The sequence below is a fragment of the Bactrocera tryoni genome, chromosome 1, assembly GCF_016617805.1.
Source record: "Bactrocera tryoni isolate S06 chromosome 1, CSIRO_BtryS06_freeze2, whole genome shotgun sequence".
NCBI lineage: Eukaryota > Metazoa > Arthropoda > Insecta > Diptera > Tephritidae > Bactrocera > Bactrocera tryoni.
Genome location: NC_052499.1, coordinates 76,403,466 through 76,420,925, shown reverse-complemented (window position 1 = coordinate 76,420,925; position 17,460 = coordinate 76,403,466). Strand labels below are relative to the sequence as shown.

Below are 17,460 nucleotides of genomic sequence, written 5' to 3'. Positions count from 1 at the left end.
TTTCCGCGAAAGTATCGTATGTAAAAACGAAATTTTTAAAGGAAATATGCCTTTTAAATCACTCCCAGCCATGAATGGGAGTAAAATCATATCCAAATCCTTTTAGCTGCATGAACGTGAAACCATAACTCTAATTCCTTTGTCAGCAATGGCGCATTTTTCTAAAAAATTAGGATATTTTAAACATACGATACTTTCAAGTGAAATATGTTTTATTGGTTAATACAGCCGCAAGAGGTATGATATAACGAGTAATTGCAAAAAATATTTATTGTACACGAAATAAACTAACAAAGGTAAGTGCAATCATTTTATTATTACAGTAAATACTTTATTATTACTAAAATGAATTAAACTAAGTTTAAATGTTATTAATCACGTTTCCTCAAAAGCAGTCCTTTATTAAATTTGAATAATCGAAGGTTTAAGTATTCCTTATGATACTTTATGTGGGATACTATTTTTACATAAATTACTTAAGTCTGCGAATTTTTTTGCCGATGTATTGCAATTTACAACTATATAAAGATTCAATGTTTTGATTACAACGTTGAACAGATTAATAAGTTTTTTGTTTGAGTTTTCGAAATACTCCGTAGCTTAAATCTATTGACAATTGTTCTTTTCTAATAATAGCGATACGTAATTTACTTAAGTTTAAAGTTTTATTTTTAAATAGTGAGTTCGCAAAAAGTTTCCAATTCTTAAAGTCAGTGTGATGTAATTCTATGCATTCGTACCCTGACGGATTTGTTCTTGAATTTCTGATCAGTGTTGGCCATTCACTGGGTGCCCAAACATTACGGTTTCTGATAAAAGATTCTATAGTGCTGTGTACTGAGTCTACCGGCATCATAGTGTGTCCGGGAAGTAAATAGGTAATCTTTATTGTTTTCAGGAAAATAGAAGAATTTAAAAAATATGATATCCTTGCAAGCACAGCCTTGTTCTTATTTTGGCCTGCGCAACTATCGCAATAAAGGCTCAGATCATCGGTTTTTTTCCGACTATCTAGAATAAGAAGATACCTCAAGAGAGCTGAGCATATTTCATTACTGCCTCTCTTGCCATCGATTTCGCCCCACAAAAAACAGTATCCATTTCGGGTCCCACTTTCATACACACTTAGGTTGTAGTAAGCGTATTTGCGTGAATAAAAAAGGGTAACATTTTTGGAAAAAGGAGTATGCAAAACCTTTTGCATATCGAAACTAGCGCAAAGAAATTTGTGTCCCATTTTACTTTCCGCCTGTTCTTTGAGAAAAGTAGCTGTACTTTGCTTTTTAATATTTATATGAATTTGAAATTCTTTTGAATTCTGAACTTTTTCTCTATCATCTTTGTTAATATACTTTATATTTTCGCAAATCGTGCATTTGTCTTTTTTTTGGCAAATGTAAGCCAATTGAAAACTCTGTATTAAAAACATTTCGAAATATTCGGCAAGATACTGTGAACTCATTTAAGTCTTGACCTTCCAAATAATTAAGATACAATTTATATAAATTGGATAAATTTCTGAATTCCCTTGGTAAATAGACTTTTTGATTATTTTTACGGCAATAGTGTGATGGTACTGCTGGCAACTTTTTTATGTAATCTTTGATAAATTCTATTTTACGATGGTCTGTTTTATTATGTGGTGTTTTTCGGCTTTCAAAACTAATAGTTTTCTTTAATGCATGTCTCAAAACCATTTGAGAAATATTTAAAGTTTTCAAAAAAAAAAAAAAATTCTGGCAAGCACTTTAAATATTTCTTTCATCCCAATAATAGCCAGAATATTCAAACGTCCAGTTCCACCTTTTTTGCACACGCTTTGCTTCCTGCCCAGCTCTTATTTTTTTGAATTTGCTTTCGTTTGATATTTGCATGAAGCCATGTTAGCCGTCTTGTGTTTGACATAAATTAGTAATGTTCGTTAATATTTTGATCGGGAAATGTCTGCTGACACAATTTCGACAACCAATCTTCTTACATTTGGTATTTATACACTGAATTAGGGAAGTACTCTGTTGTCATTTTTCCTCTTTTCCTTTCTCACTGGTTTGCGCTTAAGTCCACGTTTTCCAACGCAGCACTCTTCATCATCGTTATCGCTATCACTATATGGGATTAGTGATTTCACAAGCTATGGTGTTTACAATTTTGTTAGTTTAACTTAATTTTATAGACTACAATTGATACATTTATACTGTTACATTTACTTACACTTCACATCTATCTAAAAACACTTCATGAGCTAGCTAAACGAAACAATTATAGGCATAAGTAACTACTTACTTTTCCATGGGTAAATTCCATAACAAATAAATCATTTGTTGATCACAACTGTTTATATTTTGTTCACTATTGATGTGTTTGAAACTAAATGAAGACTAATTTGGGCTTTCACAGCTTCACTTATCACCAGATAGATCAATGAATATCAAAACGTACACCAAGAATTAACGGCGTAAAGAGGAATTAACGGCAAAATCGAAAGAGCACATAATGAAGATATGAAAATGTTGTTATCTCTCTATATTTTTGTGCGTTTGCAGTAATTCGTTGCACATGCATAAAAAATTCGTATGAACATACGATAATTTTGCGCGAACAGAAAAATTCACAGTTACATACGATAAAATTGAAACTTAGTTTTTTATTGGAACTATAAGCGTTTTCAGTTATATTATTTTGCAGGATATTCGAGACATAAGTTTTCTAACAATTTGGCATTAAAATCTCAATTTCGATAAAAAGTAACATACGATACTTTCGCGGAAATGCGACGATATATACATATTTATTCGAAGCATTGATTTGTAACGATTAGATTTTCATCAATGAAAAGGGTTCAAAGAGTGGGAACTTGTTACATAAAATGTGGGATGCGTTTTTAGTTCTTAGAACTCAAGGTCAACTTTTTTGCTTAAAAGTATTTGAACTTCGACACAGCGAAATGTTCTCGAGTTAAGCCATGACAAATTGTTCGGTAGTCACAGTAGTCATTTTTGTGTTTGAATGATATCAAGTAATTTCTGTTGGTGCTACTACTGATGACATATGCCATCAAAGGTTGTCCTCACAGTTCTTTAGTAAAAATCCACTAATGGAGCATCATTTAAAAGTTGCCAATAACTTTAATTTTAATTGTGGTTTAATCAAAAATTGGGTAACTGGGAAATTGTATTAATTTTATCTTAAGTAAGTGGATATGCAGTAGTCTTAATATATGGTATGAGCTTAGAATGGCACCGACCGACAAAAAGCCGTAAAATGTTTCTGTAAAGAATGGTCAGCAAAATCTATGGAAGGGTGGAATCATCTTTCTCTCTTCATCACTACCTCCTCTATTTCCCGCCTTTTGCCAAAGTGAGATTGAACTGTCTTGGTCGACACATCTTGGCGAACCTAGCGAAACCTTGATAATTTGAATTAAGCACGAAACGCTGATCAACTTTTAGAAATTTATGGGTAACTCAAGGAACAAATATTTGTCCAAGTAAGATTCAACGATTTTGGTTCAACCCTACGACCTAACCTAACACAATGTTATCACCAAAATTTTAATTGATTAGAATACATTTAATCTTTTCACTAATCTAGGCCGTTCTTACTGGCCGGTGATGTTTTTACCAAGAATTCACATCGCTTAATATTAATTAAAAGAAAACATTGTTGTATAATATTTTATTATAAAAGCCATCTTCTTTTAAATTTTTTCCATATTATGGAAATAATGCACGCATTTTTTTATTTGAGTAGTCGAAGAAGGTCAGGTGAATTCAGCTTCATTGCGTTTAATTCATTCGTTTGTTTACATTTTTTCTCTTTGTAGTGTCTAAATCAGCTGTGATTATGTGCTAGACTTCCAATGCTGACAAGTAGATGGTGCTAAATCAAAGTCGTTTTCAAAGAGTTTTCGCGTGGATTAGATTCAAATCACCTCGGCGATGAGATTAAGAACTGTCATTTTTTGTGTGGCGAAATCTTGTTAAATTTATAAGATTAGTGAAATAAGCGGCTGTTGGATAGAGCTGAAATCTTTTGATTAAGTGCCGGTCTGTACATGGTATAACAATCTAAAAATTAAACAAATTGAATAAGTAATTTTAATATTTATGCATTCAGAAGGGAATTAAATGGCACACCTTGTGTGAATGTTTAAGGTCTGAGTGCACAGTAATAATATATAGAAAAAAAATGTACTTTTCAAGTTTGATGTCCTCCCTACTGCCTTGATGATAATTCCGTCCTTCTGTGAGTGAAATCGAAAAAAAAAAATTCTCACTCAAAAACCTTGTACGTACAATGGCGTACATAAATAATTAGCTAAATTTTTGATCGCTTTTGGCTTGCCAAATATAAGTTCAAAATCTCTGAGTAATAACTGAAAAAATGCGCGAATAAAAATTAGCCTACGGAGCTAATTGAACTGAGCCATTGCCCTTTAGAAAGCTGTAACTCAAGAATCGATTTTAAATTTCAATTTTTTCATAATAGAAGTGGCTCTTAAGCTTAAAACCTGAGATCTTCTGATGATTTGCAACACTTCAAAAACGTATTTGTGAATTGCAGGGCTTAGGAATTTCACCATAGCTATTCCAGAATACCCAAGCTGCTTTCTATTCTTAATTGACACATCCTAATCGTTAAATCAAAAATTATAGACAGTCATTTTGGTGCAATTGTATTGAGTCCATAAGAATTATTCGAGAAACACATTTCTTATACACCGACATACATAAATATATGCATATATTCAACTAAATAACTATAACTTATGGAGCAAATTCAAAGAACAAGAGAAAGGTAGCTTAGAACTAGGGTAAGGATATAGAGTACTTTTTATCTGTTTATGTTAAACTTCAATATAATTCATAAATACAAAAAAATAAATTTAAAATCTTAAGTATTTGTTCAAAATTTATGCAAGAATTATTTCAATATTTTAGTAATTCAAAAATAGGAGGAAATAAGTAAAAAATTTTGAATATCCATACATGCATAGTGTTATGGCAAATCTGATTTTGCGCCTGAACCAGGTAGCTTTTTTTAAGACGAATCCGTCAGATATATTTAGTATCACAACAGAAAATTGCATTGACATTTTCATCGTCAAGGCATTAAGGAGACTTTGCTAGGAGTAACTGGTGAGTTGATAAAAAGATATATTATATTCCGAGAAACAGGAAAATTTTCAAAGCATTGTACAGAGAAGTGCAATATTAAAACGGGAACGATGAAGTATATGCGTACAATTTCAAACTGATCCTTCCTCAAAAATAATAAAATTGCTAAACATTGGGAATAGCAGAATAGAACGGCAACCAAATACACAGTGCAATGAATTAAAACTGGCCCAGTAATCATTCGATGAATTATACATCACGTGCATTCCAAACGACTGATGCTATAACCTTAGCAGCCGATTTTTTTTTTTTGTTTTTCCACTCTTGAGATATTAGTCAGTCCACTAGGCTGTTTATCGATTGGGCTCGGTTGATTTCACTGGTGCACAGCCCAAATTCAAAAGTATTTTTCCCCAAAAAAACATGCTTTATTAACGAACGAAATGCTTTTCGATTCATTTTTTTGTAAACTAACACAAGTTGCTTCACCAAATATGCAATATCGCCTTAACTAATAGTTATAATATAACTAATAGAAATAATAATGATGGCATTAGTAGGACTATATTTGTATCAGCCACAGTAAAACGTGGACGGATCCTCTAGTTTATAAATAAATATTTATTTATGATTAATTTCAAATTTATTCAAAATTATAATTACAAATTAGATCAAACTTTCAATTACCAAGCTTTCAACACACTTTACAGGAAAATGAAACACAACTTTAACCAAACGATAAACATTTCAGAGCAAAGCAAAGCTGACATTGCTGAGTCTAGCTTAATTTGACTTGAAATAAATCACTCATATTGCGCTTGGCATGCGTCACTTCACACTCACGGTACACACAACTTCACATGCACATATACATACATGTAATTGAATCAAATATTTTGCGTGCACACATGCGCCGAAGAAAGTCTCTAGGCGTGCAAAGAAGGGTAAACACAAAGCCATACATCAACAAATTCATGTCATATAAACACACACTCACACACACACAACAGGAAACTCAAATACATTCACATTATAAATATTATACGTAGACTCGCATATATAAGTATACTTTTGGGAGCGCAGCTGCTGCTCGTTTGTTGGCCACTTGACATTGCTTTGCCGCAGCAGCTCAAAGGCTTGCCTGCCTGCCTGCTACGACTTGGCTGCTTGACTGAGTGACTGTGCGACTGACAGACTGGCCGGTTTATGGGTTCACTCGTCCACACACACTAGTACACTCACGGCTGCGTCCTTGGTTTTGAGTTGCTTGCCGATGCTTCCACGTTGTTCGTCACTCGTCGCCGTCGTCTGTTGCTCTGCCATTACTAATCCGAGCATTAAATTTGGATTAAAGTTACATTTCTGGTTTTTCATACAATGCTCGGCTTGCTGTGTAAGTTCAAATGCTTTCAGCAACAGCGTCAAAGCAGCACACACACACACTTACGTATATTATTTAAGTAAGTATGTTGCTCTTACACTTTCACAACATTTGCACTGACGTCAAGTGGTTATTTTGCAAAATTTAATAAAAATGCCTTTTTGAGCAAATTTTCTGGTTGTTAGGCAGTTGGCATTGCTGCTAATGCTGTCATCGCAGCAACTATGCTCTACCCATAACATACATATATATACATGTACATACTTCAGTTTTGTGTGTATATATATTCATTATTTCTGCGTCTACTCTTGCTTCGCTGCCTTGGACTGCCTTTATAGCAATGCTTGCTGGATCCCTTCCGGCTTTCTGTGTCAGTAAAAATAAATTTGTGAAACAGCCAGCATAAAATGAAATGACTTATGACGTAATTTGTTGAGAAATGTGTAATTTTATTTATTTCTTAATTTATATTTATGTTTAGTAGTTACTTTTAGTTAAATGCCTGGTTTTAATTTTTGTTGGCTGCTATCACATTTTTCTTATTCAATGAAAAGAATAAGCAGTGCATATCTTGTTAAAAATCAGGCATGTGAACCAGATAGAAAATTTGGAACGCCTTGAAGCATTTTACGTCGAGATCTTAAATTGAAAATGTACAATATACAGCGTGTGCAAGAACCGAAGCCGCTCGACCTTCCCAAGGGTTATAGTTTCGCTCTATGGGCTCTTGAAAATTTCCAAGAAAATCCGACGTTCTCCGGCCAAATATTGCTCAGCGATACGGCCCATTTTTGGCTCAATGGGTATGTAAACAAGAAAAACTGCCGCATTTGGGACGAAGAGCATACAGAAATGAATCAAAAGCTGCCATTTCATACAGAAATAACAACGATTTGGTGTTATTTGTGGGCCGGTGGTCTCATCGGTCCATAACTTCAAAATTGATGCCGGTGAGAACGTAACCATCAATGGCGACCGTTATCGCGCCATTATAACCGACTGTCTAATGACTGAAATTGAAGCTCGTGGTCGATTGGCCACCAAGATTGGATGAAAATTTTTGGAAGAAAAACTATTTTGGTTTTAAAACCAAAAGATATAAAACATTCAAACCTACATTGGGCGACATGATGTGGAGACGCATTCCATTAACGAAAATCCTGATAAAATGAAGACTCTCTCACACATATCTACATTCGAGTTTTCAGTACGGCATTTATTTCATGCCTGAGAGTACGGAAAGAAAAAATTCACATACGCTCATAAAACAATATTAAATTTCATTTCATCATTAATCTTGAAATCTTCTATATTCGAGAATAATTGACATGTCTTAACAAAACGTTAGTCAAAGACTACTTCTAATAAAAACTTGAAATACTGAGGTATTTAAAACAGAGCCATCTTAAGCAATATTGTTCTTAAAACGTGGTACTATTTAATTATTTCTTGAAATATCAAATGTTACAGCACTCAAAATGCCACGCCATCTTCATGCCCGACAACTGTGAAATCTATCAATTTATTAAGCGATTATACACAGTTAGTATTTTCAAAAATCGATTATTTTTATTTTATTTTCCTAATATTTTTCCTTTTTTTCATATATTTAAGAACAGGCATTTCAGAGCGCTTGGTAGTACAAGGCCAAAACAAGACCGAAATTTTGGCCAAAAATCGATTTTTTTTTAGAGAAACCGTCATTCTGTCAAAAAAATTTATTTTGCGTATCCCTTCGATTTTCTATACTTGATTTAACTTTACCTTACTTTTTACTGTTTGGTTCTTTTTAATAATTAAGGATCTAGTTCAGAGATATAGTAGTCACCGCGAAACGTATTTTTTGAGAGGAGCTCCCGGAGATCAACTGTCGTTCCTTTCCAAATAAAAATTTTTACTTAGCTATGTAAGTCTTGAAATGAAATTAAAATATGTGTAAAAAATTTTGAATCAATTCATTTAAAAGTTTTTTTCAGAAAAATTCTTGAAAATTCGCTTATTTTCGGCCTTCTGACTGTACATAACCCATTAAAGTTCGATTCATCTTCGAAACAAATGAAGACCTAATGGCGCCTTTTTATTTACCAAACATTTTAGCCTGCTTAGTTTACATCCACATATCAGTAATCTGGTTATATCGAGAGATTCAAGATTCTTTCAAAATTATTTTTCTGCAGCCTATAGTGCCAAGCGATTGAGTTAGATGAACTGACAGCAAAACCTTAAAAGGTTGTACTCAAAAAACTATTTGAAATATTCTATTCAAGTCTACAAATACAACTTAAAAATTACAAGCGAAATACAATATGTGCTACGATCACTTCCTGACTAAAAAATATTTTGGACTTTTTCTTTTTTACAAAAATGGTTCTATTTATAACAAAAATTTCAAAAATGTTGGTGCAAAGCATACGAATTTTTGAGTTACGCAGTTACTACAATGAAATTAAGATCAGTAAAAGGAACTCGTTGTGAACTGGAAAACGGTTTAAACCTATTTAATTCAATTTAAATAACAAAAGTAATACTTTAATATTAAACACGTTACTGAACAACTGTTGTGGAATGTCTTAGTGAAAACTCGCAAGGAGCCCTTGGATGACTTATAAATTGTTAAACATGTCACCCACATTTTGGTAAAATCACATATCTCGGAGTCCGGCCGGATAGTTTGTACTTGACATTCCTCTCACATTCTAGGGGTCAAAAATGGGAGAAATCGGACTACAGTACATACTTCCCATATACCACAACTTGAAATTTCATCTGATTATTTCACATTCCAGTATACAAATAGAGAACCAATTTTCATAATGGTATAAAGCCTTAATTAACAATTCCTTTCAAGTGCTTCAGCTTATGACCGAAACTTTTCTAAAGCGAACTAAAATCGTTCAAGCCATTGGGCACCGAGTATTAGGTCCCCTGTGCCTATAGCTGATTTTTTACTGAAAATATAAGTCAATTTATGAGATATATAATTGCAACTCACAGCAAATCTTTTCTTTAAGTTCGTGCCAAAGATACTTACCAATACCTCCCTTAGCCCCGATATACTTAATATAAAGATAGTCGAACTACCGAGTGAATTTGTAACACGTATATTGGTGACTATCTTAATTACCTTAATCAGATTGAGAGAGCGTGTTTTATTTATAACGGTGTTTCTTTGTGCCTAAAATTTATAAAATTTGGAAAAAACTTGATCTAGCTCTATATATCTCATATCAGGCAATTGTATAAAATATTCCTAAGCATCCAAACTTTTCTTAATGAAAATAGGCATTAGGAAGCTCGTTTACGTCTTCCAAGCACTGACAAATTTTATTATCTTTCTATTGTCAAAAATTTTGTGCTCATAAAGTTCACGCGCTCAACCCAATCAGCTAGGGCTGTCACTAACTATCGAGTAGTAGATTTTATCACTAACTATTTAATTAAAAACTATACCAAGACCAACCAAACTCATACCATGCTTTCATGATAACTGCTTTAATTACTTTTGTTACTTCAATTCTCGTATATCAATTTAGTTTCTGAGCGCTGTAAGAGATGCTTAAAATGCAAGAAATTCTTATATGCTGGTGAACTAAATGAAAACAAAAATTTATACCAGCATTACAGTAGTCACATCGGAAGCTCAAATACATACGTACTTCATACATAAATACTTGACTGCTTTAAGAAATGCATGAGCGCGCCATATATCCTCATAAGTATTTATTTATGTATATATGTGTACATATGTGCGTGATAATTGTATGAACTTCTGCTAGAAGATGCCAGCATTTTATGTTGCTTTTACGAACAGTCATATGCACTTTCCATTAAAAACAGAAAATACTACTTTGATTTCAACACATTGATTCAAGTGCAGCAAGTGCCACACTGCGTATGAGTAATATGTATTAACGAATGAAATCCTTTAAAAATTCATACATAACACATGAGAGTGCTTTTTTACACAGAAATATGAAGAGCATAAAAACAGATAATCCCGAGAATTGCAGTCAACACAGAGCGCACTACACTTAACACTCATGCATTTATGCATACCGTGTGTGTGTGTGCATATGAGAATGTACATAAATAAAGCAATTTGTCACTTCGCACTTCATTGCCGAGCATTAAGACTGCAGCCAGAAGGCGACCGAGACTTAAACTAGCTGAGTTACTACAGTTTACTGTAAGCGAAACTGGAGCAGAGCTGTTACAGCCGTACTGGTTTATTGCACATACACAAACACATACATGCACAAGTTTATAAAAATGTGCGACTGGACACATTTGAAGACAATTCGTAAGAGTTTTACTCGAAAGAAAGTTCATGAAAAAGTTTATCTGCACACACACATACACTCAATATATATGTATATGCGTATACTCATGCGGGTATGACTACTTATGCATGTGGCACGCATTTGTTGGTAAATTTTCATTTACGTGGCGCATGCTACACCAAAGAATTTTATTACACTCTTGATAATTTAAGCAATAACTCAAGCAGCTAATCACCACATAAATAATCTAAAGAGCGACGCTGCCAACTGAAAGCAAAGAGTGCTGTGCAAATAAAACAACAAATAACAACAGCAACACCAACAGCAATATCAGCAAACGTAAAGTGAGTATATTGCAACAACAACAACAAAAATGACCAATTCATATAGTCAAGTCTTACGAGTGGAAGTATAGTATAAGTAGAAAGTACTGCTAAAAGCCGTTATGTTGCATGAGTAGCATCTACGAATGCTTGAAAAGTATAAGCGCTCAAGCAGCAGCAATTATTTAACAACAACTAGCTGCACAATGACACCAACCAACCAAGCAACACAACAATAAAAGTGCATGCTGGTTGCAGTAGCCAAAGAATTATAACAGATATATAAGTTATGCTGAGAATTTGAGTGCACAATATTGCTGGCGCATTAGAATTTTCCAACTTGGCAGACAGGCAAAAGTTCTGGCAGCAGCACCGTGCGGTGGCAACAGTTACAAATTGAGAGCATATGCAAGTTGCGTATGAATCGCATGATTTTGCACTAATTCATTTTGTGCAGCGGTGGCCAGCTAAGTGGAAACCAACTTATATTTTTTAAAGTTTTATTCTAAATTTTTTTGGAATTTTTTTTTTCAATTTATTATTTTTGAAATATTTTTTTTTTGAAATTTTTTTTAAATATTTATTTTGTAATTGTTTTTTTTTTTCAATTATTTATTTCAAATATGTTTTTCAAACATTTCTTATTTAGTCAAATATTTTAATTTTTTGGTATTTTTTTTGGAAATTTTTTTTCAATTTATTTTTGTTTTTGAAATATTTTTTTGTAACATTTTTTTCAATCTATTTATTTAATTTTTTTTTTTAAATTTATTCTTTGTTTTTTAAATATTTTTTTTGTATTTTTTTTATTTTTTTTTTTCAATTATTTTTTCAAACATTTCTTATTTTTTCAAATATTTTTTTAATATATTTATATATATGCCGTTTTGTTCTAATAAATGTTGTGCAAAGATTTTGTTAATAATATATCAAATAAATTATAATTATCTAAGATAAGCTAGATTTTCATACTTGCTCATAAAATAATTTCTCAGTTTAGACATACATAGGTTCTTTTCAATTTATATTTAACCATACATTTATAGCTAAAGTTAAAGTCTTATGTATGCCTTTAGCTGTATAAGGCTAAAAAAAAATCTAAAAAAACATGACATTGTGAAGATACCTCGTCATATGAAAAATTTTTCAATACAAGAACTTGTTTCCGTTCGTTCGGTTTGTAGCTATGCTATAGTGGCCCGATACCAGTGGTTCTGACAAAGGAGCAGTTTCTTGTAGAAGAAAGGGCATAAGCAAAATTTCAGATCAATATCTAAAAAACTGAGGGATCTTGTATATACAGACAGATAGATATAACTAAATCGACTCAGTTCGTCATTTATATGTATATATATATAAAACTTTATAGTTTCTGTTCAGGGTATACAAATTTTGCTTTAATAATGCAGAAAATATCTCAAAATTGTCAAAAATTTATTAAAATTCTAAAAATTAATTTTGATTTTATTTGTCTTCATATATACCATAAATGTTGGCCGGAAGGAAGCTTAACTTCACTTTCTTGAAGCGCTACTAGCTTGAGAACAACCGTTCTTCTTCATTTACAGCAATTTGTTGGGTTTCGCATTAATTTTGTTGATTCGAAATCACTATTTATACACAAAAGCTTTCAAAGTAAATCCAAGTAAAACAAATATAATACTATTCTAATTAATATTATTGTAATACACAAATATTTCTGACACTTATAAAATATATAATGAACGTTTTATTAATTAAGACTTAAGGGATTATATGGGCTTACGGGTTTAAAAAATCGATTTTTTATTGTCTTATAAAATTCTACAAAATCTTTAAAATATTGTACTGAATTTTTAAGTTTATCCAAGTAGTATCGGAGACACAGCCTTCAGAAATTGTGCGTTCGAGGCTAAATAGGCTAGTGCGCCGTCCTTAAACGCGTTTTTCTCGAAACAGTATTTTTGAAGTCGGTTGACAAGAGTTCTCGAAAACTGCTCAACCGATTTTATTGAACTTTTACACAGGTCTTTGAGATACAATTCTTAAAGACTTGGACAAATGAATTTTTTCTTTATAACTATTTGAAAAAAAAATCGCGAAATTTTCACTGAAATTTTCATATTTTAATTTTTTTGTAAAAATGTCTGCCAAAAATCCAATTTTTCTTCATCCAAGTGCTAAGTAAAAGTTTTAACTAGAACAAATATTTTTTTCACTTCAAATGATCCTGTAAGGAGTTATCTTGCCAACGTCGGCGCATTTTTTATCCGAGGAGTCACCAGAAATGGCGTGGGAATAACCGAGTTTAAAATATTTTTTTTTTTTTAATTTTCAGAATAATTCATTACAGTTTCAGATAACAGTATTATCACAAATTTAAAAAACACTCAATAAATTTCGGAGTATATAAATTGAGATGTTATGTATGTTATTATTTTATTTTTTTTTTTGTCAAGATGCGACGTTATCATATTGTAAACCATAATATTTTTAGTATAAAAATTTTTATTTTCTTCGTATTGTTTTTTTTTTGTTGTTTAACTCTTTGAAGAAATATTGAAAATACAAGACAAAATATAAAACATTATTAATTAATTAGCCTAGTAGCCAAAAATTATTTTAATTCTCACTGCAACTCAAAATTGTCTTTTCCTTACGCGGTTACTCATTATACATATTATATAAATGTAGATTATGTTTGAAAAAGTAATAGAATGGCGATATAAAATTCGAAATATAAATTTTTAACTCTTGATTATTCAATATTTTACTTATTAGTTTGCAAAATATTTGAATTTTTAACTTTTACATAGTCGGAATTCATAATATTTCATTGATCGACAGCACACTGATATAAAATGCTAAGAAAATTATATAACTTTAGTATAAAAAATTAAAAATATTTAGTCTCCTTAGAAAATATGTTAAATATTCGATGTTCTCATCTTTTCAATAATATTACATAATAAGCAGTAATTTCAGATCTTAAAGAGGTTCGCAACCTGAACAACGGAAATGTTTCATACAAAGGGTTGTTATGAATTTAAGCTATAGAGTTACATATGTCTAAATACTTATTTAATTTCTCCGATAAAATAAAGTAAAATCTACAAAAAACATCTTGGATTTACTTCGAAACTCCGAAATCAAAGATGTTTACGCGTATACATTTTATAAAACGCTTTTAGCCATAAGGAATTTTGTCTCATAAAAACTTTTTTTCATTTTTTGCATAAAAAATTTTTTCTCAGTGAATATTTTTTATAAAAACTTTTGAAAAATTTTAGTCATAAAAAATTTTTTCTCCTTGAAAATTTTTTATAAATACTTTTGGTGTCCTTATACAATGTTTAATATATATTTTCATAAGCATTTCTGAATACATTCCATTGAAGATGAATATTTCCGCTCTTAGGCATTAAGCAAAAGAACATAAAAAATATATATTTTATGTCACAATTTTGCTTAATATTAGAAAAAACTATTTTTAAGTTTTATTATCACATAGAGAATGCCTGCTAACTTGTCCAAACTTGAAACATATTTTTTTACCCTGTAGACTAACAAAATAATAATGCGTTTCTATTAATATGGCCAAATCTGCATTTTATTAGCACATAGTATGGAGGTAACAGGCAGCAGATGTGTCACCTTAAAAATCTAAGTAGTTGCCAAAATACGCCAATATGGAACGAAATGCGATCAAAATAAATTTTTGTGTGAATATTCATGCTTACATATATACAAGTATATACTTTTCAATATATGTATGAAAATGTTTCCATGAATGAAACTTATCTTTAGAGTAAAATAATTCCACGAACTGAAAATGAATTAATGAATTCCAGAACAAGAGAGCTAGATAAACAAATGTTGTCATACCGGCAAAGCGATAGCTCTATGCACAAGAAACCACTACTAACCAGCTGCTGGCGCTTGCTTTAATCGTCGCTCTTTGGGAATGTTGTGGAAGCTAAACTAAATAAACGTAAAAATGTGGCGAATCCCAGCAAATCCGATAGCGAACGTTAAGCAAAACAAGGAAGCTGCACAGACAAGTTGACTGGCAGCGGGCAGTCAGCGACGCCTGGCAGCAGAGGGTGAAAAGTGAGTGCGAAATGACGCAACGAAATTACTTAGAGCTAAAATGAAAGCAAAAACAACAACACAAGGAAGATATATATATATATATTTATATATGTATGTTTATATGTGAGTGAGTATGTGTGATAAAATAAAACGGCCGCCGTCTTAAGCACTCAAGCAAGTAGACGACGACGAGTGAGTGTATGAAGATGGTGGTTTTGGTTGCTCATACGCCGTGGCGGGCGCACACAAAACACTGTGTTCCTGCTGCCGCTGCTGCTCACTGGCATTGTCAGAAATGTAGGTTATATGGAAAAATATTAGCTTTAGCATGCTCGAGAGCAGCTAGAAGATGTTGGCTGGCTGAGTGAATGGCTGACTGCCTGCTTGGCTGCTACAAGCACCAAAATCACAAGCACATAACAAAAAATAAAAAAAAATAAGTAGTGAAAATAGAAAGTAAAAATAAAAGTTGCTAGTTTATAAGCGCAAAGTGCTTCCAAGCTTGCCACAGCAGCCGCACGCTATTACACACCGACACACATACACACACACATGTGCATCTGTGTACAGAGTACACAGGCTTGTTTGGGTGTTTGCCTGCAAATAAGTGGCACACAGCTGTTGGGCTGGCGGCTAACGGAGGATGTGTGTAGGTATGTGTGTTTGTAGTGCTTGTAATGCCCGCAGAAGCAGTGGAAGTTATAGAAGAAACCGCAAACTCGACAGTTTTTGCCTTTAAGCAAAAATAACACTCACCAACACTTACACAGACACACACACACGTACGCACATGGCACGCAGCAAGAAACTGTAAACTGAGAAGCATGAAAATTGTTAGTGGTACTTTGAAGAAAATGCTGTACGAAATTCCAAGCGAAATATGTTTGCATGTACATATGTATGTATGTATGTGCATATAGTTGCATCAATGCAGCAAGCTGGCAAAATAACTGTGGAAAACGTCTCCGTTTCGCTTCTTAGCAGCATGTCTAGTGCATAGCAGGAGGTCAACAAGAAGTAAATTTTCTATGCAGTGGCAGTACGCAAAATAAAAGTAAAACTGGCTTAGAAGTTGGCATATGTAGTAGGAAGTAACTGCCGCATTTTTAATTCATGTCAGTGCATGACATATCGCACGTACAACACACACATTCGCACACACACCGAAATTCTTAGAAATAAAGTTGAATATTTACTTTTCTTCAAAGCAGCTGCTTTGTATTCCTGGCCTCACAGCAACTCCCAACTCCCAGTGGGCACTAAATTCACTGCTTCGCTTTGAACTTTCACTTGATAACTTCGCTCAGCAAATACTTTGGTTTAACTGTAAACACTTATGCTGGTGTACAACGTGACTTTCGAAGCATTTTCATGTTTTACGCAACACTCACTTTTCGCATCAAAAAAAATTGCAATTTTCTTGTGAGGAAAATATAAAACACCAACAACAATTTTGATTGAACTATGCCTTAAGCAAAGCTAATTTCATTATTATTTAGAAATACCATTGAATACTTGTCATTTACTTCGTTGAGTTTTCTGCAAGCGCACAGCGCGTTCATGCAACGACAACACTTTCACTACACACACACAAAAAAAGCACAGCTTGCATGAAATCGTAGCATCGAAATTAAAAAAATTGCCGACCGTCAAATTCAACGTCCATCACGCATCTACTGCCAAATTCGGCAACGATTTCTCTAATATGCCTTCACATGCACGGCAAAGGCAGCACGCGAGCGCGATGACGACGCGCACGACGACTATAATGCCTCGACAGGATAAACGACGAGCATTACGAGCGCTCGGCTGGCACCTAGTGGGGATACACAACCTGGCCGAAATGCAAAATGCTCGCAGGTTCACACGAAATTTTAGTATGGCATAGCTCGAGAATGCCACTCCGCGGCAACCGTCACTCTTTGTGGCATCGCGATTTGTTGAGGTTGGCTTGGCGCCTCAGAGCATCGCTTACGCTCGTAAACCAGCATTGGCGCCCGAATTTCGATGGTTCTCATATACACACTTCGATGATTTCGAAAAATTCGAAACTCCGCTTTGACCTGTTTGGAAATTTCATTGAGCGCTCTCTATTGAGCATTATATTGGTTAGTGCTCTGAGCGCTCGGATGAGAGTAAACATTGTTTTCGAAAAATTTCTGCTCGCATGCTTCATTCGAAATGAGTTTTGTGTGTTCTGGTTGAGTGGAAAAAAAATGTATTTTGAGATGAAGAGTAAGTGAGCGTATAACAGTTTTCAATCTGAGTTAATTTTCATTTGTTTTCAT

General features: G+C 33.1%; 1 protein-coding gene across 5 annotated transcripts in view; it reads right to left on the bottom strand.

Annotated features, from left to right (window-relative positions):
• Window positions 1-16,852, bottom strand: part of LOC120777855 — a 223,317-nt gene extending 206,465 nt beyond the window's left edge. For 2 of the 5 annotated variants that reach the window (XM_040109398.1, XM_040109416.1), the window contains exon 1: window positions 16,369-16,852. The gene's annotated coding sequence lies outside the window, so the exon portion shown is untranslated. The remainder of the gene's footprint in view (window positions 1-16,368) is intronic. The other 3 variants (XM_040109407.1, XM_040109423.1, XM_040109431.1) reach the window with 3 other exon arrangements.
• Window positions 16,853-17,460: the final 608 nt, after the last annotated feature.